The sequence below is a fragment of the Rattus norvegicus genome, chromosome X, assembly GCF_021556685.1.
Source record: "Rattus norvegicus strain SHRSP/BbbUtx chromosome X, alternate assembly SHRSP_T2T, whole genome shotgun sequence".
Classification (NCBI taxonomy): domain Eukaryota; kingdom Metazoa; phylum Chordata; class Mammalia; order Rodentia; family Muridae; genus Rattus; species Rattus norvegicus.
In genome coordinates, this window is record NC_141554.1 from 121,599,383 (window position 1) to 121,623,711 (window position 24,329).

At 37.5% G+C, this 24,329-nt stretch overlaps 1 pseudogene; it reads left to right on the plus strand.

Moving 5' to 3' along the window:
- The first annotated feature begins 12,469 nt into the window (after positions 1-12,469).
- Positions 12,470-13,207, plus strand: Ppp1r2-ps2 (protein phosphatase 1, regulatory (inhibitor) subunit 2, pseudogene 2; annotated as a pseudogene).
- Positions 13,208-24,329: the final 11,122 nt, after the last annotated feature.

The window sequence follows — 24,329 nt, forward strand, 5'->3', positions numbered from 1 at the left end:
TAGAAGGGGAGGGGGAGGGTTAGGGGGATGTTTGCCCGGAAACCGGGAAAGGGAATAACACTCGAAATGTAAATAAGAAATACTCAAGTTAATAAAAAAAAATTTAAAAAAATGCCCTCCAAGGAACAAATGGATCTTCCTTGGAAGGAAAAATAAAATAAATTTTGTGGATGAACTGTTGGTGGCAGAGGCAAGTGGGAGATGCTTCCTCTGACAGGCAGCAGTTGGGAACAGATACAGAGACCCACAGCCAGACATTATGCAGAGACAGTCTAAATTGAAGGTCTCCATTGGGCCCTCTCATTGGAGATTGGGGAACCCCTCAGAAGAGGGAAAGGAAAGATTGTAGGAGTCAGAGTGGATGGAGGATACCAGAAAACATGGTCTACTGAATCAACTAAGCAGGGCTTACATGAGTTTGAAGCAGCAAGCACCTGGCCCACCTGAGTCTACACCAGTTCCTCTGTATATATGTTTTGGCTGGCTGGCAACTTGCTGTTTTTGTGGTACTCCTAACAGTTGTAGAGGCTCTGGCTCTGGCTCTTTTGCTTGTTATTGGAACTCTTTTCTTCTCACTGGTTTACCTTTTCTATCTTCAATATGAGGTCTTTTGCTTACTGTATCTTGTTTTGGCATGTTTGGTTGTTTTCTCTTGAAACCCTGCTCCTTTCTAAGGGTAACAGAGGCTGAGTGGATCCAGGTGAGTGAGGACATGGGGGAAGCTGAGACCAGTGGAGGGTGGGGAAACCATAGTATGGAAGTATTGTATGAAGGGGGACTATATTTTCAATAAAAATGCCCCCAAGAAGTTCTTCCATTCAGGCCACTTCCAAATATCCCATTCAATATGACTATATCAGGGCATTAATTCCCTACCACTAATTAAATTAATGTTCTCATGATAAAATCACTAGTATAAATAGATAGGAACTAAGATTCCAGCAAATTACCTTTGGGTGACATTATATATTTGAGCCATAAAAACTAATAGCAAGGACTGTGAAGTTAAAATTGTGTCTTTGTAATCTTAAATGAGTCACCTAACTTTTATGAGCTAGTATGAATTGTAATTTACATATAGAAATATAGTGCAAGTATTCCATAGAGAATGTACAATATATCATTATTATATTATTTTCTTGATCACACTTTATCAATCATCTGATCATCAAACCTTGTCTACCCTCCTTACCCACCCAACTTCATGTAATTTCTCTCTCCTTAAGAGACTCAGACAAACATAAAAGTACACACACAAACACACAAAACCCATGGAAAATAAAATTGAGTGAGTTGGCCAACTATTCCTGTGTGTGGTTCCTGCTCTCTGTAGTGTAATAAATTTGCCCAGTGTCACTCCATTGCACTATACTGACTCTACCTATCACAGCAGCGATCGATAGCTCCTCAACTAGACATAGGACTTCATGCCCACCCCAGTTCTTCCATTCTGGAATTTTGTCTTGCTAAATGTTTTATTTTTTACAAAAGACCCATGTAACATTTGGCAATCTTAATAGTATGAATGATAGCTATAGGGCTTGAAAATATTTTTCCTGTTAAAATTCTAGTTGTTATGTTGAAATAGAGATCTAGTCTGGCAAGGATTTCACAACTCTTCTGTTTAACAGGAACATGAACCTCTGTTTCAACTTTTCCCACACGTCTTCACTCTGAAAGATTAATTACTTCATAAAACACTTGGCTACATACTTTCTTAAATACCAAGAGCTCTTTAATTCCTTGCAGAAAAAATACTAAAAGAAAAACTACACGACTGATTAGTAAGTAGGATTAGTTATGGTCTCTATTGCTGTGATAAAACACCACGACCAAAAGCAATCTGGGGAGGAATGGATTTATCTGGCATACACTTCCATATTATAGTTGAGTATTGAAAGAAGTCAGAAGAAACTCAGTCTGGACTGGAGCCTGGAGGCAGGAGCTAATGCAGAGGCCACAGAGGCGCTGTGTACTGGCTTGCTCATCATGGTTGGGTCGGCCTGCTACTTTATTGAGCTTAAGACCACCAGACCAAGAATAGCACCACCCACAATGGCCTGGGGCTTTCCATCAATCATTTTTATGAATATCCCTTACAGCCAGATTTTACAAATCATTTTCTCAATTGTAGAACCCTCCTTTCAGATGAATGTAGCCTGTGTGAAGTTGAAATAAAACTGGCCTTCCTATGCTCTTTAGTTTCTTCCCATAAAATAGAGAGGGGGAGGCACTGTTACTTGAACCTCAACTAAGTAATGCTACTTCAAATATATTTCCATGAGAAAAAAATAATTCTCTATTACTTATCAGAAACATATCTATCTCATAAACCTGGAAAAAATCTGGAATTCTTTACTCGTACAAATTCTTCACTAGACTTGATATGAACCCTTATTGAATTATATTTTCCTAAATATGGAACACCTTCCTGGCTGTTACTAAAAGGCATGAATTTGTTCATTGTTGAATAGAATTAGTAAATTTGGAAAGTCTACAAGAATGTACAAATTAGACCCCAGAAATATTATCATTGAGAAGATATTTGAAATCCTTTTGATTTGACTGTCTTATAACAGTAGATTCTTACTTCTGTTATCTGAAAATACTCTTACGTTTAGTCAATCTGTTTATATAATCATCGTAATCATGCATTATTGCGTAATTAGTGTAAGTACATGTAATCAGCTCTAATATATAATCACATAATGGAGTCATTGTAAAACAAGTCCTTGTGAATCTAAATATAATGCTTCGTATATCTGTAAAAGATAAATATTATTTTTATTTGGACTGGTTAAAATGGGGTTTTGTTTCCTCTCAGTAGTTACCATATTCAGGAACTAGTCTTCCACTTGACACTGTAAGAAAATGTATATACATTCAATTGCTCATCTTTTAAGTCACAGGGTAAAATCAGATTGCCCTCCAAAAGGCATTAATTATTTGATGCACAATAAATCATTTCACAATGTTTAAAGCCATAGTTGTGATCAGATGTAATGCAAAATGGTCCTATTGGGAGGCATCCAACAATATGTCACAAATATCTTTATGTGTAAATGAGTATATAGGTATCTGAAATTATAAGCTATCCCCAAAATACTGAAAACTAGGTTAGGATTCTGCTAGAGTGTGAATAACGTAATAGGAAAAAACTTTATTCGATTTTTTACTTATAAGACATAGGCAATGAAATAATAGACTTTTATAAAGGATACCATCTTAAAGATATCCATTCAAACTATAAAGAAAATCACTATGAACATTCCAAGGGTCTTCATTTGAAATTTGTAATGTATGTAAGACCTGCATTGAACTCACAATATTTTGCCTCAGCTTTTCAAGTGCCAAGATCGCTTACCATTACTGAACATTACATTACTTCAGTTGACATCCTTTATAATTTCTTTAAAATATTTTTAAATAAAATATTTTATGGTTATGGGTATTTGGTTTCTATGTATGCTATTCACCATGCATCTACCCTTATAGACAAGAAGAAGAGGTCATTCTATTGTGAGATACCATATGGCTGCTGGTAACCAAACCCAGATTCTCTGCTAGAGCATTACTCCAAACTACTAAGTCATCTCTCCAGTGCCCTTTCAACTGTCTCTAATTCCAGTCATACTGAATTAGATGACGTATTCAGGCCTCTGTTGATATACAAATGCATTTGTGACATATACATATATAAAGAGAAAATGTAATGCACACAAATAAAAATTAAGAATTTTTTTCAAGAAAAAGAAAACATGTAGGGTTTAGTGTGATATCTAGATGATAAAGACAATTGCTTCTAAGCCTGGGGACTTGTGTTTAATGCCAGAGAACCATAGATAGAGGGAGTGCAAGAACATCACAAATTGTTCTCTGATCTACAAAGGTCCATGGTGAAATGCAAACCCAAACGTACAAAAAATAAAGTGTAATTTAATAATTGAAAAAATAAAGCTGCAGAAATAACTATATATATTTCAAAAACCTGTAGTAAATAAAACACTTAAATTAGTAGTAAGAAGAATAAAAGATGTATGCAAGTAAATGAAAATATATTTATACTTGAAATAAACATAATAAAATCTAAAAATTATTAAGGTTTAGAGAAAAGTGTTAGCTAAAATAACCTATACCCAAAAAGATACAGGCAATATTGTAATAGATATCACAAATAAATCAAGGATTATAAAACATTTTACCAACAGAAAAGTGGATAAAATTTTGAACTATAAAATTGACAAAAAACAAAATAGGAGGAAATAGAAAATCTAAACAAATCAATAATAAAATAAAAATTGTAGTCATAATAAACCATTTGCTATTAAATAAACTACCAGGAGTGGTGCTTCAACTGTTGAAGCCTATGAAATGTTAAAAGAAGAAATAATACCAATTGTTCTTCAAATATTTCCAAAATTCTGATGTAGGAATGTTCCCAGGGCTTCCAGTTTCTGCCTGTGCCTAGAACAGAACTGGTCCCACAGCTCTCTGTACCCAAATCCTATGAAGGAGAGAGCTGGACTTTCAGAAGTGCAAAAAATTCTGAGAGCTCAGAGTAGACAACTACTTCTGCTCACATTCCAAAGGAACCTTCCTACTGCCCTCTGTGCCCTGTGGGCACAGGAAATTAGGAGAAGTAAGGGGCAGGACCCTTCCAGTTTCTGCCTGCACCCAGAGTTGAAAGCCAAACACCAGGAGCATGAACACACCTGAGAGCAGAGGTAAAAGCAACTCTTGTACTCCAAGCGACCCGCCTGGTAGCCTCAGTATACACAAAGGCAGGAACAGTCCGGGATGGGACACTTCAGGTTGCTGCCTGTGCTTGGAGCTGAACCACTCCCAAAACTCTGTGTACCCAAATCCCATGGAGAAAGAGAGCTGGACTCTCAGAAGTGCAGACAATCCTGAGAGCTCAGGGGAGACTATCACGTCTGCTCACATTCCTGCCCCAAGAGGAACCTGCCTAGTGCCCTCTGGATACAGGAACATAGGAGCAGTCAGAGGCTTCAGGACACACAAACCCAGGAGCAGTCTGGGACAGGACTCTTCAGATTTCTGCCTGCACCCAGAGCTAAACTGGTCCCAGAGCTCTCTGTATCCAGGTCCCGCTGAAAGAAAACAGGTCTGCAGGAGTGCTGACACACAGACTTATAGGAGGGTCAAGCTACTGTCAGAGACATCAAGACAAGAAAAATACTCAATAAAATTCTCTCAAACCAAATCCAAGAAAACATCAAAATGATCATCCATCATGATCAAGGAGGAATCATCCCATGGATGCAGGGATGGTTAAATATACAGAATTTCATCAATGTAATCCACTACATAAACAAACTAAAAGAAACAAAAACACATGATTATCTCATTAGATGCTGAGAAAGCATTTGACAAAGTTCAAAACACTTCATTTTAAAAGTCCTAGAAAGATCTGGAATTCAAGGCCTATAACATGTTTACTAAACATAGTGAAAACAATATACAGCAAACCAGTAGCTAACATTAACCATAATGAGAGAAACGTGAAGCAATTCCACTAAAATCAGGGACTAGACAAGGCTGCCCACTCTCTAACTACTTATTCCATATAGTACTTGAAGTTCTAGCCAGAGCAATCAGACAACAAAAGAGGTCAAAGGGATACAAATTGGAAAGGAAGAAGTCAAAATATCACTATTTGCAGATGATATGATATAATTAAGTGATCCCAAAAGTTCCACCAGGGAAATACTGAGCCTGATAAACACCTTCAGCAAAGCAGCTGGATAGAAAATTAACTCAAACAAATCAGTAACCTTCCTCTACTCAAAGGATGAACAGGCTGAGAAAGAAACTAGAGAAATGACACCCTTCACAATACGCACAAATTACATAAAATACCTTGGTGTTACTCTATCGAAGCAAGTGACAAATCTGTATGATAAGAAATTCAAATCTCTGAAGAAAGAGATTGAAGAAGATCTCAGAAGATGGAAAGATCTCCCATGCTCATGGATTGGCAGGATTAATATAGTAAAAATGAGCATTTTGCCAGAAGCAATCTGCAGATTCAATACAACCCTCATAAAATTCCAACTCAGTTCTTCATAGAGTTAGAACGAGCAATCTGCAAATTCATTTTTTAAGACCAAAAATCCCAAGATAGCAAAAAGTATTCTCAACAATAAAAGAACTTCTGGGGGAATCACTATCCCGGAACTCAAGCAGTACTACAGAGCAATAGTCATAAAAACTGTATGGTATTGGTACAGAGACAGGCAGGTAGATCAGTGGAATAGAATAGAAGACCCAGAAATGAACCCAACATATATTTCACTTGATCTTTGACAAAGGATCTAAAACAATCCAGTGGAAAAAAAGATAGCATTTTCAACAAATGGTGCTGATTCAATTGGAGGTCGGCTTGTAGAAGCATGCAAGTCACCCCATTCTTATTGCCCTGCACAAAGCTTAAGTCCAAGTGGATCAAGGACCTCACATAAAACCAGGTATACTCAAATTAATATAAAAAATGTGCAGAAGAGCCTTGAACATATGGGCACTGGGGAAATTTTCCTGAACAAAACACCAATGGCTTATGCTCTAAGATCAAGAATCGACAAATGGGACCTCATGAAACTGCAAAGCTTCTTTAAGGCAAAGGACACTGTCATCAGGATAAAATGGCAACCAACAGATTGGGAAAGGTCTTTACCAATCCTACATCTGATAGAGGGCTAATATACAAAATATACAAAGAACTCACAAAGTTAGACTCCAGAGAACCAAAAACTCTATTAAAAACTGTGGTATGGGGCTAAATAAAGAATTCTCAGCTGAGGGATATCTAATGGCTGAGAATCACCTAAAGAAGTGTTTGATGTCCTTAGTTATCAGGGAAATGCAAATCAAAACAACCCTGATATTCCACCTTACACCAGTCAGAATGGGTAAGATCAAAATATCAGGTTACAACAGATGCTGGCAAGGATATGGAGAAAGAGGAACACTTTTGCATTGTTGTTAGGATTGCAAGCTGCTACAACCGCTCTGGAAATTAGTCTGCAGGTTCCTCAGAAAATTGGACATATTACCACCTTAGGATCCAGCTATACCCCTCCATGATATACACCCAAAATATGATCCAAAGTATAACAAAGACACGTGCTCCACTATGTTCATTGCAGCCTTATTTATAATAGCCAGAAGCTGGAAGGACCCAGATGCCATTCAACAGAGGAATGGATACAGAAAATGTGGTACATCTACACAATGGAGTACTACTCAGCTATCAAAAACAATGACTTCATGAAATTCATGGGCAAATGGATGGAACTAAAAAATATCCTGAGTGAGGTAACCCAACCAGAAAAAACACAGATGATATGCACTCCCTGATAAGTGGATATTAACCCTAAAGCTTGGATTACCCAAGATAAAATTCACAGACCACATGAAGCTCAAAAAGGACAACCAAAGTGTGGATTCTTCAGTACTTCTTAAAAAGGGAAACAAAAATATTCATAGGAGGAGATATGGAGACAACGTTTGGAGCAGAGACTGAAGGAATGGCCATTCAGAGCCTGCCCACCTGGGATCCAGCCCATATGCATACATCCACCAAACCTAGACAATATGGCTGATGCCAAAAAGTACATGCTGACAGGAGCCTGATATTGCCATCTCCTGAGAGGCTCTGACAGAGCATGACAAATACAGAGGTGGAGGCTAGCAGCAAACCATTGAACTGATAATGGTGTCCATATTGAATGAGTTAGAGAAAGGATCGAAGGAGCTGAAGAGGTTTGCAATCCCATAAGAACAACAATACCAACCAACCAGAGCTACCAGGGACTAAACCACTACCCAAAGACTATACATGGACTCAGCCATGGCTCCAACTGCATATGTAGCAGAGAAGGAGGAGAGGAGAAGCCCTTAGTCCTGCCAAGGCTGGACGCCCAAGTGTAGGGGAATGCCAGGGTGGGGAGGCAGGAAGTGGTGGTTGGTTCAGGGGGCAGGAACTCCCTCATAGAAGAAGGGGGAAGAGAAGTAATAGGGGGTTTATGGATGGGTAACCGGGAAAGGGGATAACATTCTAAATATAATTTAAAAAGTAAAATACCAAATTCAGTACATAAATAAATCATCTGTAATAATGTAAAAAAGAGATTTTAAGGAAAAGTGATTGTTGCTTCCTGTTATTGTTGTTGTTATAGATGGAATTATTTTTGTATGGCTATCTTCTTTTGGGTTTGTTGAAAGATTACTTTCTTGCTTTTGCTAGGGTATAGTTTCTCTCCTTGTGTTGTAGTTTTGCATCTATTATCTTTTCTAGGGATAAATTTGTATAAAGACATAGTATACTTTGGTTTTTTCATGGAGTATCTTGGTTTCTCCATGTATTTTAGTTGAGAGTTTTGCTGGATATAGTAGCTTGGTTTGGCATTTGTGTTCTCTTAGGGTCTGTATGACCTCTGCCCAAGATCTTCCTGCTTTTAGAGTCTCTAATGAGAAATTTGGTGTAATTCTGATAGTTCTTCCTTTATATTTTACTTGACTTTCCCCCTTTCTTCTTTTAATATTCTTTTTTTGTTTTGTGCATTGAGTATTTTGATTATTTCGTGAAAGAGGATTCTCTTTTATGGTCTAATCTATTTGGTGTTCCATATGCATCTTGTACATATATGACCATCTCTGTCTTTAGGTTGGGGAAGATTTCATCTATGATCTTGTTGAAAACATTTTCTAGACCTTTGAGCTGAAAAATCTTTGCTGTCCTGTATGGCTATTATCCTTAGTTTGGTCTTCTCATTGTGTCCTGAATTTACTGGATGTTTTGGCTTAGGAGGTTTTTTTTTTTTTTGGTTGTTTTTGTTGTATTTGCTTTGACCCTTGTGTCAATATCTTCTAAGGAGGGATGATATTTTTAGGCTCAGCAATAGGCAATCTCTCCAGAAGTTTTATTAATACAGGATATATGTTTGTGTGTGTGTGTGTGTGTGTGTATTCATGTTTTCTAGAAATTAAATTAAAAGAAACATTTCAACTCTGTCTTATTTCAAATAACAATAGACATAATACTTGTTGACATAATTAATGTTTTTATTCAGTTCTAAAATAATGTTAATGAAAAAGGGTGATAGTTTTACATATTAAAAGTTCTAATAAAAGGACTGGAAATATGTCTCAATAGGTAAGACAGCCTGCTATACAAGAATTAAGACCTGAGTTCAGATCTAGACCTCACATCAAACTTTCAGAGTAGCTTGTCATATGTGTGACATATATGCTATGAAGAGTGGAGTCAGGAGTATGCCTGGGGCTTGCTGGCCAACAGGGTAGTTCTAAGATCAGTGATAGATTATGTCTAAAGGGATTAAGAAAGTGTGGTAGGGTTGAACATTTGAAGTCCTGTTCCTACACAAACACACACATACACATGCACAAGCACATACGTACACACACACACACACACACACACACAAATACAAACACTTGAAGGGAGGAAGAAAGGGAAAGAGGGAAGGAGGGAGAGAAGGAAAGATATTTAATACTTTGTTTACTAGAATGTTGTAGGATTCTTATATATGTTTCTGTATACAACTATTGTGCTAATGTGTCCTGAATAGCACCTAGCCACTGCCGAACTCTTCTTTACATTCCTTAGAGCAAGAGGTAGTAAATGATGTCATAATATTATACTTTATATGAATATGCATGTTTACATATGTGGGTTCACATGAGTGCACCTGTATCTACATACATATTGACGATTTAAGTTGATTTCAGTTCTCTCTCTCTCTCTCTCTCTCTCTCTCTCTCTCTCTCTCTCTCACCTAATCATTGATATAGGGTCTCTCAAATGAACCCCAGTACTGATATAGCTACTTTAGCTAACAAGTTCACTCCTGGGATCCCTTGTCTCCAGTACTGCTATTGCAACCAGGCCATAATAAACACCCCATACTTATATGAGGTGTGCTGATCTGAACACTATTCATCATGTGGCTCATCCGGCAAGTGCTTTACACACGGAGCCTTCGGAAGCTATTCTTAACATTCCAGATACCTGTGGAAATCTAAACTATGCTTTAGGGACTCACATTAGGGGCTAGTCCATCTAATTCTGTATTTCCACAAAGCTAGCTTGAATTTCTCCTAAATCAAAGGTTATTGATTTCCTGTAAGAATTGGATTTGTCAGTAAATTCTCATCCTGTTTGCTCTGTGTGGGAGGTATTGAACTGGAATATGTAGATATCAGTGGAGAGGAAATAAGCCTCTTCTCAATCCCCCACTCTATAAGGGAAGTTGCAGAGTGAGGCAAAAATACTTGAGAGTGACTCTCAAAGTGCTTTTACAACAATGATTCTATTAGATACTAAAATAACCCCTGTCAGTTCCAGAGAACAATTATTGGCCCTACCCCCATCTTACAAAAATACAAAACTGACATGGAAAAATTTTCAAATATGTTACAGCAACAGAATGACATCTAAGGAAGAATGAAGAGATGAGAACTCAGCCTTGGATCAGGAGAAAGGTGAGGGAACAATGTAGCATCTTTCATTCGACTCAGTTTTATGTAGCTGGATGTTAATGCTGTTCAGTATCTAGAACACTTGCAACCAGGTGTATCTATGGCAATGAAATATTTAAGTTTCTTTGGGGGCATTTGCTCACCTGCTAACATTTTCTATTGCTTGACAATGAACATTATCCCTCAAATTGCTTGCTACTGTAGTACTGTGACATAATTAGGTTTTCTGAGAAGTCTATCTGGGTGTCACCATAATTTTTGTCAGCAGAGTGAATAATGACAACCTGTTCTGTTACCAGACTGGTGTAATTATTTCTCAGGAAATCTGTATGTTACCTTCTAAAGTAGAAGTCCACATCAGTTATTCAGGAACGCAAAGTCCCTGAAACAGACAAAGGCAAGATCATTCTCTTTGGAAACATTTAGACGATATGTATTTCCAAAGAAATGCTATCAAAATTATCAAGAAGGTTGTTCTCCTTGATGATAGCTCTAACTCTAAAAAATCAAGAAGAAGAAGAAGCTAGGATTAGAGACATATGCAGTGCCTGTATGTGAACCCTGGCCTCCTTCGTAAACAATGAACAACTTAGGATATTGAAACCCAAAGTAAACATGGCCAGAAGTAGGAAGTTGACTGCAGAGCTTTAAGATCATACTGGATTTGAATGTTCACTCCAGGATTATGTCAATTGCAAAGTGAAATGTATACAATTATCAGGAATATATATTCAATATTTAGTTTTGTTTTTCTTCTAAAAATCTGCTTTATAATTTGGCAGTTGTTTAGCAAAAATACAGAGACACAAACATGTAAATGTTTTTTGGTGGGTATATGTAGGAGAAAAAGGATGATTATTAAAACTAGCAATATGCAATCGTGCAGAAATCATTCCTTTAGTTTGAGGACATGGTCTTTGTCGATAGTGTAATTTTTCTTTATTAGTGAACCTTTATCTTCATGTGTATCAGGAACTATACATTGACTATGACAAAATTTTTAAAGCATATGACATTTTGATTTAGTTGTAATGCGGTGAAATAAATAAATAAAAATAAAATCAAAGTTCAAAAGGACTTTAAAAAATATCTCTCCTAAGTATAGAACAGCATGAGTGCTAAGGTAGTTTCAAGACTATTTGCAATGGTTAGAAGGGGGTATATTGTAGAGACTAAATCCAAAAAAATAGTTAAAGAGCTTATTTTACAGGAAAATTAGTTCACATGATAGTTCTTTTATTCTCTTTGAGCTTTTTCTAAATCTTCATGTACTCATAGTTTTAGGAGAGACGAGTGATTAAGATGTTATTGTTATTTTACAAATTGAAGATATTGGTTGGGGATTTAGCTCAGTGGTAGAGCGCTTGCCTAGCAAGCGTAAGGCCCTGGGTTCGGTCCCCAGTTCTGAAAAAAAAAAAAGAAAAGAAAAAAAGAAAATATTTTTAAATTAAATTTCTTATATAAAAGAAAGCATTTAATTGGAGCTGGCTTACTGTTTCAGAGGTTCAGTCTATTATCTTATTCACTTTATATTCTGCTCACTGCACCCGCCCCCACCGGAAGATGGAACCACCAACGATTGAAAAGATTTATTTTTAATTTTCTTTTTCTTGGATATTTTATATATTTACATTTCAAATGTTATCCCCTTTTCCTAATCTCCCATACCCCTCCCCCTGCTTCTATGAGGTTGCTTCCATACCCACCCACCAACTCCAACCTCAATACCCTGGCGTTCCCCTTCATTGGGGAAATGAGTCTTCACAGGACCAGGGGCTTTTCCTCCTATTGGTGGGTCTCCTCCGCAAGCTGGGGAACTACATTTCAGGAAGCAAAGGGAAGACCTCTGCGCAGTCAGTGTGGTGTGGTAGTCATTGTGTCGTCAGTTAAGCAGGTAGTGGTTTCTGTAACAGCGGGTGTGGCTGCTTTAGACTGGCCTGGGCTGCACGACTGCTCGGCTGCATGGAGGGGTCTCGGCAGCGACCAACCCCTTCTTCTTTAGGACCCTACACCAGCTGGAGCAACCAGCAATGGCGGCCTCAATGCCTCGCACCAGCCCATCAAGGGAATCCTGAAGAACAAGATCTCTATGGCTTCCCTGGCAGTGGCGTCCATTGAACACCCCTTCGGGACCTTTGAAGAGAAGCTGGGTAAAAAGTCCCAGAAGTGGGATGAAATGAACATCCTGGAAACATATCATCCAGCTAACAAAGACTATGGTTTAATGAAAAAAAGTAAGCCAAACACTCTATACCGCAATACAGTAGCTGACTATGATGATTCTGATAATGATTCAGAAGTCAATGAAATCATGAATCCAGATTTCTTAACTAAGAAATTAGCTGTTGATGAAGCCTCCGAGCCAACAAATGTGATTCTAGAACAAGAAAGTAGTGGGGAGAAAGATGATGAAGAGCTAGAAAAGAAGCAGCAGTTTGACATGAAAAGGAAGCTTCACTACAACGAATAACTAAATATTAAATTAGCCAGACTTTTGATTTCAAAACAGCTACAAGATGATGAGGATGGAATGGCGATGACTACAAACCGAGACAGCATAAATATTGAAGAGTCGAATCAAGGATCTACTGAACGTGACCACCTGCAACAGGAATCACAAAGTTCTTAAAAGGAATGTGATCAACTAAACAGTCATTTGTCAAATACAAACCTTGTTATTGTAGTACACTGCTTCTTGGTCTCTACAATTCGTAACTTACTTGACAAAATACACATTGTTTATATATTGTTAAAAGTTAAGACAATAGAGTCTGAGTAGATGGAAAATGCCTAATTAATGCATATAATCTTGTGCCCAAACTTCAGAACAAATACAGTGTAATATCAGTAATTCAAAACTGCTTTACTTTTGTAAGAGCACTGGTTAATTCCTATAAGATACTATATAGCTTTTTGCACTTTAATTAATATTTAAATATCATGGAGGAACTATTTTTGTCCCTTCTAGAGAAAAATGGTGCTAAATGTTTGGAGGTAGTAGTTTCATGTTTTTTTTTATTTCATCAAAAACCTATTCATACAATGGGATATACAGATGGATAAATATTTAGGTAGAAAGAGATTTTCTTTAACATTTATCTTAGCTTGTTTTGGCTAATTGAGAAGGCATCTGAGCTGTTGTCTGATCAATAAAGTTTAAAATTCCAATTGATTTTCTTTGTGCTCAAAAGGAAAGGAATGAAAATGTTTTTCATTGAAACTGGTTTCCCCCCATTCCCACCCACACTCACATAAATGACCAGGTTAAAGGTGCATGGACATTTGCTCTTCTTGTATACTGGGGAGACTTCAGACAACTGTCTTAACACCATGTAATATCTCAGTGTTCCGTTTATTTATATACTTGTCTCAACCTGCTCTAGTTACATTATTTCCTCTGCCTATACACATACCGTTGTAAAGATTGTATTATAGGATGGCAAAGGCTGTTGGACATGAGGAACTCTTGCATATTCTGTCATCTGCTGCAGTAGTGAATCGTCACTGTAATACCTGCTGGTTCTAGTTCATAAAGAAAACAGATCTAATAGTAGCCATACTATGACAGGAAGGACAGCTAAGAAGCTCGGTATCTGGACTTCTCTGACTGACAGCTTAGTCAATAAATGGTTGATTTTTTGTTCATTTGACATTAGACCTTAGAAAACAATTAACAGGCTTTTTTGTACAATGCAAGCATTGCATATAATCAGAAAATGATTGTTCTTGGATGTACAGACAGCATTATAGCTGAACATTTTTAAATTAATAGCTCAACATGGCTGCCTTGATGGTTGTATAAATAAGAGACAGATTAAAAGAATCATGACAACACCTAAAGAAATGTTCAACACCTTTAGTCATAAGGGAAATCCAAATCGAAACAGCCCTGAGATTTCACCTCACACAAGTGAGAATGGCTAAGATCAAAAACTCAGGTGACAGCAAATGCTGGCGAGGATTCGGAGAAAGAGGAACACTCCTCCATTGTTGGTGGGATTGCAGACTGGTACAACCATTCTGGAAATCAGTCTGGAGGTTCCTCAGAAAATTGGACATTGAACTGCCTGAGGATCCAGCTATACCTCTCCTGGGCATATACCCAAAAGATGCCCCAACATATAACAAAGACACGTGCTCCACTATGTTCATAGCAGCCTTATTTATAATAGTCAGAAGCTGGAAAGAACCCAGATGCCCTTCAACAGAGGAATAAATACAGAAATTTTGGTACATCTACACAATGGAACATTACTCAGCTATCAAAAACAATGACTTTATGAAATTCATAGGCAAGTGGATGGAACTGGAAAATATCATCCTGAGTGCCGTAACCCAATCACAGAAAAACACACATGGTATGCACTCATTGATAAGTGGCTATTAGCCCAAATGCTTGAATTACCCTAGATGCACAGAACACATGACACTCAAGAAGGATGACCAAAATGCGAATGCTTCACTCCTTCTTTAAAAGGGGAACAAGAATACCCTTGGCAGGGAATAGGGAGGCAAAGTTTAGAACAGAGACAGAAGGAACACCCATTCAGAGCCTAACCCACATGTGGCCCATACATATACAGCCACCAAACTAGATAAGATGGATGAAGCAAAGAAGTGCAGGCCTACAGGAACCAGATGTAAATGTCTCCTGAGAGACACAGCCAAAATACAGCAAATACATAGGCGAAAGCCAACAGCAATCCACTGAACTGAGAACAGGACCCCAGTTGTAGGAATCAGAGAAAGGACTGGAAGAGCTTGAAGGGGCTCGAGACCCCATATGAACAACAATGCCAACCAACCAGAGCTTCCAGGGACTAAGCCACTACCCAAAGACTATACATGGACTGACCCTGGGCTCCAACCCCATAGGTAGCAATGAATATCCTAGTAAGAGCACCAGTGGAAGGGGAAACCCTGGGTCCTGCCAAGACTGAACACCTAGTGAACGTGATTGTTGGGGGGAGGGTGGTGAGGGGGGTAGGATGCGGAGGGGTTAGGGGGATGTTTGGCCGGCCACCGGGAAGGGGAATAACAATCGAAATGTAAGTAAGAAATACTCAAGTTAATAAAGATTAAAAAAAGATTCATAAAAATCTTTGTGCATATATATTCTTCCCACAAAATACTATATATAGTTTCTCTGAATAATATGTTAATAATTGTGTTTTGAGTTATAAACCACTAAAACTTTAGTTTCTGCACAAAAAATGAACATATTTATGAGGTGTAACAGGATAATCAATAATGGTGTAACTACAGGAAAAGTTGATTCATAGCTTAAGAGTAAAAAATTGAGTTCTTAAGTACAAAATTTTAAGCACCATCATTGTTTCAATTAGTAACCATAGAATTTATATCTGTATTCATAGCACTTATCAAGTGTTATCATTTCTTCAACATATTGTGTAAGTGCCTATTATCTACAAAGCCATTATAGAAGATTTAAACTATATAGAAAGTAAACAGGCCATTCCAGTTCCACTGTTATATTCCTATGTTTAAGGAAAAAAATGTGACTTTTGCTGTGCTTTGGGAACTGCTTGTGGATACTGCTCCTTATGTTCAGTATTAAATAATAAATCACTAAAAGTCTACTATTTCTAAACCAGGGCATATAAAGATAATTTCTGCTAATGATCATGGCACTCCAGGAAATTATACTTATTCAATGTCATTAGTAACACCGAAATAACTACTAAATTTTTGTTTCTGAAACCTAAGGTTAATAAGAAAGTACCATTTGTGATGTGGAAAGCTTCAGAAAATGAACATTAGCAATATATATAGATATAGATATAGATATAGATATATAGATATAGATATTAAGGAAAATGTGAGCTTGTGAATAAAAGGAAAAATGATGGAGAGAGTCAAGCAGGAACAGGACAAACTGGAGAAAATTAAGACTTTTTAAAGATCTATTCATTTTCAGAAATGTTTGGCCTATAATGTTATGTATGTGAGCTGCTTGTGTGTCTGGTGCCTATGGAGGTCAGAAGAGAGCATGAGAGACTCTGGAACTAGTCATGGATGTTCTAACTGTGAACCAACTGATCCCAGGTCCTCTGAAAGAACATTTCCTCTTTCATGCTGAGCCACATCTCTTGTAGCCCCTCCAAAGAAAGATTCTCTTTTGCTTAAAATTTGAACCCACATTAAATGCTCGCTTTCTTTCTAAATCCATCATTCTAATCCTCCTTCCTTCAAGAACTAGATGAACTCTTCCTTAGACTTCCATTAATGACGTCCCTGATCATCAATCATAACAGTAAGTTATACACAATTAAGCACATGAACAACTTTCGTGTCCTGGTCCCAGGAGCATGTGTTACATTGACATACACATACCAACTCCTTCCAAGGTAGCATTCATTACCTGTCAGGCCTGCTGCGATTTACTTGGAGCTCACTGATTGCTCCAGATTCCCAAGAAGATACACCACTCTCTTCATCACAGATAGTTACACATCAAGGTTTACTGCAAGACTGTTTACAATATTTCAGGCATGGAAACAACCTAAGTGTCTAGTAATAGATGAATGGAGAGAGATAACATGTGCATAGTGGGATGTTTTGAAGGAAAATGGATGCATGTGGGGACAGTAAATACAGAGTATTTTTATAATTGTTAGAAAGAGAAATATTGGATGTTTTCTCTCTTTTGTGGTCACTTGATGTAATACAGATAGATAAAATAATGATGGTAGAAGCAACTCTGTCTAGGGCACTAAGAGGCACAAAGGGAAGCAGCAGGTGAAGGAGAGGTAAGAAAGAAAGGAGTGCGCTATGGGAGAAATGGTGCAAATGTAAATATATGTGCACAAACTCCTACTTAAAAGATAAATGGCTTAAAGTTATCCTGATACATACAAAGGATACCCATTATAATAATTAAAATTATTTTTTGGAAACCACAGGTGTAATGTACAGAGGAATAAGAAACTAACTCTGATATAATGCTCTATGAAAGAAAAAAAATGATACAAAATGTTGGGAAATACATTGGTAGTTTCTTAATAGGAGAAAATAAAATGTGTAAAAAATGCTTTCATCAACTTGGTAGTGAACGAAATCTTCAAAATTGAATTTTAACACATCAACTACCTTGATCTCATGTTTGCTCATTGTATATACATATATAAATACCACATTATACTCCAAACGTATGCATAATAGTGAGACATTAATAATAATAATACTTTGAATATTGTACCTTACCTCATACAAATTTATTACATAGTAAGTTTAATTATGATATATTCATACACGTATGTGATATACTTTAATCATACTAACCCTCACATTATTCATTCTTCATCAACTTCTGATCCTTTTTGTTGTTCCAATAGTTGTTTTGTTTCATGGCCTTTCAAAGTTCTTTAAAATCTAGGTTGTGGATAGGAGAGAATATGTGACAGTTCTCCTTCTAAGTCTGACTTGCTTTGCATAACATGATGATGCATTTTCTTGACAACGAATTTTACAGAGAATTGTTAATATCTATGCTTTTCCAGTTCTTTATACAGATGATCTCTAATGAGCATATGTGACCCTAAGGCATTACCACATAACAATAATAATATACACATTATAGCACTTATTTTTTAATAATGGCATCAAATACTCATTGAATTAGATGTTCGGTGAGTGTAAAACTGTATGCTTCACATGTTATATTACTAAAGAAGTAGGGATTATTATTAGTCATGTTGTATAGATTAAGAACCTGTGGGAACAGTAAGATAGGTCAGCAGATAAAGCCTCAGGAACTGAAACTCATCCTTAGAACCCACAGACTAGAAGGAGAGAACCAGTTTTTTCAGATTGTTCTGATTTTCACATGCTTGCAGTACAGTATGTCCCAATCCCCAAAATAAACAAATTCCAGAATGCATGGTTTTCAACTAGAAAGCAGCACCCTGAAATTGAAAAAAAAAAAAGTTCTGCTTGGTTTGAGAACTCTCATGTGACACTGCCTCTCCTTCTCCAGTTAACTTTAATTCACTGTTTCTTTAATATGTATACAATTTTACAAATCATTAAGTAAAATATGACATAAATCTGCTTTGCATCCATAAAAACTCCATAAACACATGAGAGATTATGTTCTGAATGACATTATAGTTGCCCATGTGGGAACAATGATTTCTTCAAACTTACTTGCGAGCAAAAGTTCTTGTGAAAAATCTACTAGACTGTGAGTTCAGAATGGTGCTATTCACTAGGGAAAGGGAGCAGAGTTATCATCCCAGCAAGCACTCCTGTTCAACTACACTGTTTTGCTTTGTTTTGGATTATGCATCACTCACTTTCCTAAAATAAAACTTTGAAAACACTAAGAATTACCAGATATGAAAATACAGCCATGTGTCACCTACTAACCTCTTAGCTATGAAAACTAAAAGGTTAGCATTTTGGAAGAGGTGTATTCTTTAAATAAAAAAAAAATAAGATAAATCTCTGGGCAGAATTGACCAATGAGAGAATATCTTAACAAGCTTAGGATTCTTTTTTTCACACATTTATTAGCTTAAAATATGTAGAGATTTGCTATCTCACTGCTTTGAAGGCTACAAATCCAAGACTCAGTTTCAGTGAGTCAAAATAAAGGCAAATCTTTAGATCATTGGGATTCTCATCCATCATCAATGCAGATTCATTTTGCAGCAGAGAGCATTACAGAAATCATCTAAATAAAATATGCCCAGTGACACCATTCTGATATAAGAACAGTGCCCCCCTCCTTCAGTAAAGATATCTCCACAGCGGTGCATTGCCTATGCTATATTTCAACTCCCCCAGTGGAATCTAACATACACAGGTGTTATACTAACAGATAGGTCTAAATTCTGTCTTTGTAAAACTGCAGCTCTCCTTTCTATTCACACATTCTGGCATTTCAGCCTGTGCTTGATATACCCCAAGCACTCTGAACAGGCTTCCTGTGATAGTTCTGTTCCTCTCCTCCCATAGACACCCCCTTCACTGTGTGAACTTCTCTTCTCCATAAAGCTCTTACTCAAATTCAAGAATGATGTACAGAGGAAACTGCAAACAAGATAGTTTTATATTGCTCTACTTTGTTTGTTTTATAAATTACTAGATGTTCTGAATGATAAGACGAAGGAAAAAAAAAAAAAAAAAAACAATGTCCCTGTCCCCAAGGTTTCCTCTAGTCTTTGGATTGAAATCCATATCTAAAACCTTGTTCTTTTCATTTTTTTCTTTTTCCTTTTATTTAAAATAGATTTTTTTATCCAATATACTTTGATTGTGGATTCTCTCTCAATTCGTCTGAACATCCAGATTCAGACCCTCTTCGTCTCTCCTTAGAAAAAAGAATAGGCATCTAAGGAATAACAAACTTAAATAAGATAAATAAAAACACCAATCAGATTCAGGCCCTCTTTGTCTCTCCTTAGAAAAAAATTGGCATCTAAGGAACAATAAACTTAAATAAGATAAATAAATAATACCAATTTTGAATATGAAAAAAGAAACAAGAAAACGTCCCAAAGAAAGAGCCCAAGAAATGCTTCTAGTCACAAAGACACATGTGTTTACAGAGTAGAAAATCACATAAAACACTAACCCTGGAAGTCATGAGATAAATTCAAAGGGCCTGTATAGTAGAAAAGCAAAAATAAAACCTAAACTGTACAAGCATTTCAATCCAGCAACATTGGCTATACTAATATCTAAAGACCTCTATGTCTTCATGATCTGGCTGTAATGCAGACATACCCTTAGTACGCACCTTTAATTTCCCTGTATGGAATTCTTTACTACATGCTTTTAAACACAAAGAATGATGTCTAATTGAGGGGCAGACAAACAGAGAAAGATATTACAGAATAAGTCAGTGATAGTATATGTCCAACTTTCAGGGAAAAGATATTTAAGAGCAGTGCAGGGAGAAAGAATTCAGTTCAGAAGAGTTCATTTAAAGGAGTTCATTTCAGAATAGTTCAGTTATGTCAAGTCAATTGGGGATCAGTGAGTACAGTACAGTGGAGTTCATTCAAGAGCTTGTGCATTTCAGTTGGGAGTCAGTTCAGTCAGTGAGCTGGGAGTCAGTTCAATGAGTACAGCACAGTGGAGTGGAGTGGATTTGTGAGTTTATGCAGTTTTCAGTGCAGGTCAGCAGAGTTAGTTGAAGCCAGCAAATAAAGAAGAGGCAAAGGATTAGAACAAATTACCACATTTAGTCTGAGGGGAAGCAGAGAGCCCAGTTTGAATCAGGCAACTTGCAAAAGAATTTGAGGCAGACAGAATGGCCAGAATGACACAGCCAGAATTCAGAAAAAAACTAGAAAGTTAAGGTTATCCAGCAGCAAGACTCCAAGACAAGAATTACATCTGGCAAATAAAAGTTACTTTTACATTAAATATAGATAAATATTTAAAAGCCAATTGTTAAGATTCTGAGACAATGGACTTACAGATTATTTTGTTTTTTGGGTTTTTTTTTTAAACTTTTGGGTTTTTTTCCTATTCATTTATTGGATTTTTTGTTATTAACGTTTCAAATGTTATTCCCTTTCATGGTTTCCAATCCATAAAAGCCCCTATCCTTTTCACCCTCTCCTTCTTCTATGAGGGTGTTCCCCTTCCCCAAAACTTTTGGGTTTTTCCCTTTTTATGTATTGGAATTTTTATTTACATTCAAATGTTATTCCCTTTTATGGTTTCCAATCCATAAAACCTCTATCTGTTTCCCCCCTCCCCTTCTTCTATGAGGCTGTTCCCCCTCCCCAAAACCTACCCCTTCCTGCCTCCCTGTACAGACATTCCCCTACACTGGGGGTAGGGGGTGGGGTCCAGCCTTGGCAGGACAAAGGGCTTCTCCTCTCATTAGTGCCCAACAAAGTGATCCTATGCTACTTATGCAGCTGGAGTCATAAGTCTGTCCATGTGTATTCTTCGGTTGGTGGTTTAGGTGCTGGGAGCTCTGGTTGGTTGGCATTGTTGTACTTATGGGGTTGTAAGCCCCTTCAGCTCTTCCAATCCTTTCTCTAACTCCTCCAACAGGGATCCCATTCTCAGTTCAATGGTTTGCTGCTAGCATTCAACTCTGTATTTGTAATGCTCTGGCTAAGACACTCACGAGATGGCTATATCATGCTCCTGTGAGCATGCACTTCTTGGCATAAGCAATATTGTCTGGATTTGGTGGCTGTATATGTATATGTAATGGATCCCCAGGTGGTGCAGTCTCTGGATGGCCTTTCCTTCAGTCTCTACTTCAAACTTTGTCTCCACATTTCCTCCTATGAAGATTTTTATTTCCTCTTTTAAGAAGGACTGAAGCTTCTGCATTTTGGTCATCCTTCATCTTGAGCTTCATGTTGTCTGTGGATTGTATCTTGTGGAATTTGAGATTTGGGGCTAATATCCACTTATTAGTGAGTGCATACCATGTGTGTATTTTTCCCCTTTTAAGAAGGAGTGGGAGCATCTGCATTTTAGTCATCTTTCTTGAGCTTCCTGTGGTTTATGGATTGCATCTTGGGTAGTTCCAGCCTTAGGGCTAATATCCACTTATAAATGAGTGCATACCAAGTGTGGTTTTCTGTGAATGAGTAACTGCACTCAGGATGATATTTTCTAGCTCATTCCATTTGCCTAGGAATTTCATGAAGTCATTGTTTTTAATAGTTGAGTAGTACTCCATTGTGTAAATGTACCATGTTTTCTGTATCCATTCCTCTGTTGAAGGACATCTGGGTTCTTTCCAGCTTCTGGCTATTATAAATAAGGCTGCTATGAACACAGTGGGGCATGTGTCTTTGCTATATGTTGGAGCATCTTTTGGGTATATGCCCAAGAGTGGTATAGCTGGGTCCTCAGGTAGTTCAATGTCCAATTTTCTGAGAATCCTCCAGACTGATTTACAGAGTAGTTGTAGCAGCTTGCAATCCCACCAACAACGGCAGAGTGTTCCTCTCTCTCCACATCCTTGGCAGCATCTGTTGTCACCTGAGTTTTCGATCTAAGCCATTCTGACTTGTGTGAGGTGGAATCTCAGGGTTGTTTTGATTTGCATTTCCCTTATGAGTAAGGATGTTGAGCATTTCTTTAAGGATTTCTCTGCCATTTGATATTCATCACCTGAGAAATCTTTATTTAGATCTGTACCCTATTTTAAATAGGGTTATTTGTCTCCCTGCAGTCTAACTTCGTGAGTTCTTTGTATATTTTGGATATAAGCCCTCTATCTGTTGTAGGATTGGTAAAGATCTTTTCCCAATCTGTTGGTTGCCGTTTTGTCCTAACAACAGTGTCCATTGCCTTACAGAAGCTTTGCAGTTTATGAGATCCCATTTGTTGATTCTTGATCTTAGAACATAAGCCATTGCAGAAAAGTCACTCTTTCAGATTGGAAGTCGTATATATGGAGTTGTGTTTAACTTTTTCTTTCGGTAGAATCCAGAGTGCTTTTCGGTTCCATGAATCCTCCTTCAGAGGTCTGGAGGTTTGAGGTAGGTATCAGCTCACCTCTCTGTGTGCAGTGAGTTGTGTAGGTGCTCTCTTTAACAATTGGGTCTTACTGTCAATTTTGGGGGATCAATCAATTACCGTGGAAATAACCTATGTTGTTTGGAGGCTCCCATGGGACTGCTTTGGTCAACAACCTGATTAGGTGTAACCCCTTAGTAACATGGGGAGCTTCACTTAGTAACAAAAGATGTACTTTTAGGGTTCTATCTCCTCCATTATTTAGCAATTTCATTAAGGTCACCTTTGTATTTTTATATATTATAATACATCTTTACTGTATTAAGTTTCCATATGACTCCTCCAATAGTCCTTAATGTTAGCTTTTTTTCCCATCTTTCCTCCCTCACCACAGTCTTCTCTCTGAATCCCTGATTCTTCCATTCCAGTCTACCCTTTCCATTTGTATCTACCCTCTTCCTTCTTCCCAAGGAGTTTCACCCCTAATGCCTAGTTCCTTACACTCTTCTCTACCTAAACTCTATGGTTATGTGGGTGTGAAATGCCCCTAGGTGGGTCCTGGTGAGTGGTGAGAGAGGCTTCCATACTGCTCTGATATTACAAGTGCCCATGTCCACTGACATACCATGTGACGTAAGAGGATCTTAACAAGCTAATGAGCCTTAGACTGGGCCAAAAACAGAGTGGTGGTTGTTTACTCGGTCTTTATGCAAGTCCCCATTGGGTGCTGGCAGCCTAGCACCTCCCCATAGTAGCAGTGGGATGGTTGGCTACCCCAGAGCTGATGTTGATTCCCCATTGGTCCTAAGGCTGTATAAAAATGCATGTTGCTTCATAATACATTAGATCTACATTTGATGCTGGTCTCTGAAGTCTGCTTCCCTAGTTGGTGACTGTCTACCTCACCCACTCCTGGATCCCTGTTCTCATATGGTTATATAGCTTATCAATGAGTTAACAGCTAGCATTCACATATAAGCACTTGACACCATGTTTATTAATCTACATGTCAGTTACGCCACTTGGGATGATCTTTTCTAGTTCTAGATCTACCTATTAACTTCATGATTTTATTGTTTATGCCATTAAATATTCCATTGCATAAATATCCTATTGATGGTCATCTAGGTTGTTTCCAATTTCTGACTAAAATAGATGGAAAAGTAATGAACACTGCTGAGAAAGTTTCTCTGTAGTAGAATGTAGAGTCCTTTGGGTTTATGTCCAAAAGTTGTATCAAAAGTGAGTAAGATCAGTTCAGATCTTTCTGAGAAACTGCCACCTTGATTTCTATAGTGAATCTATATGTACTCCCACCAGCGATGGAGGAGTGTTCACCTTAA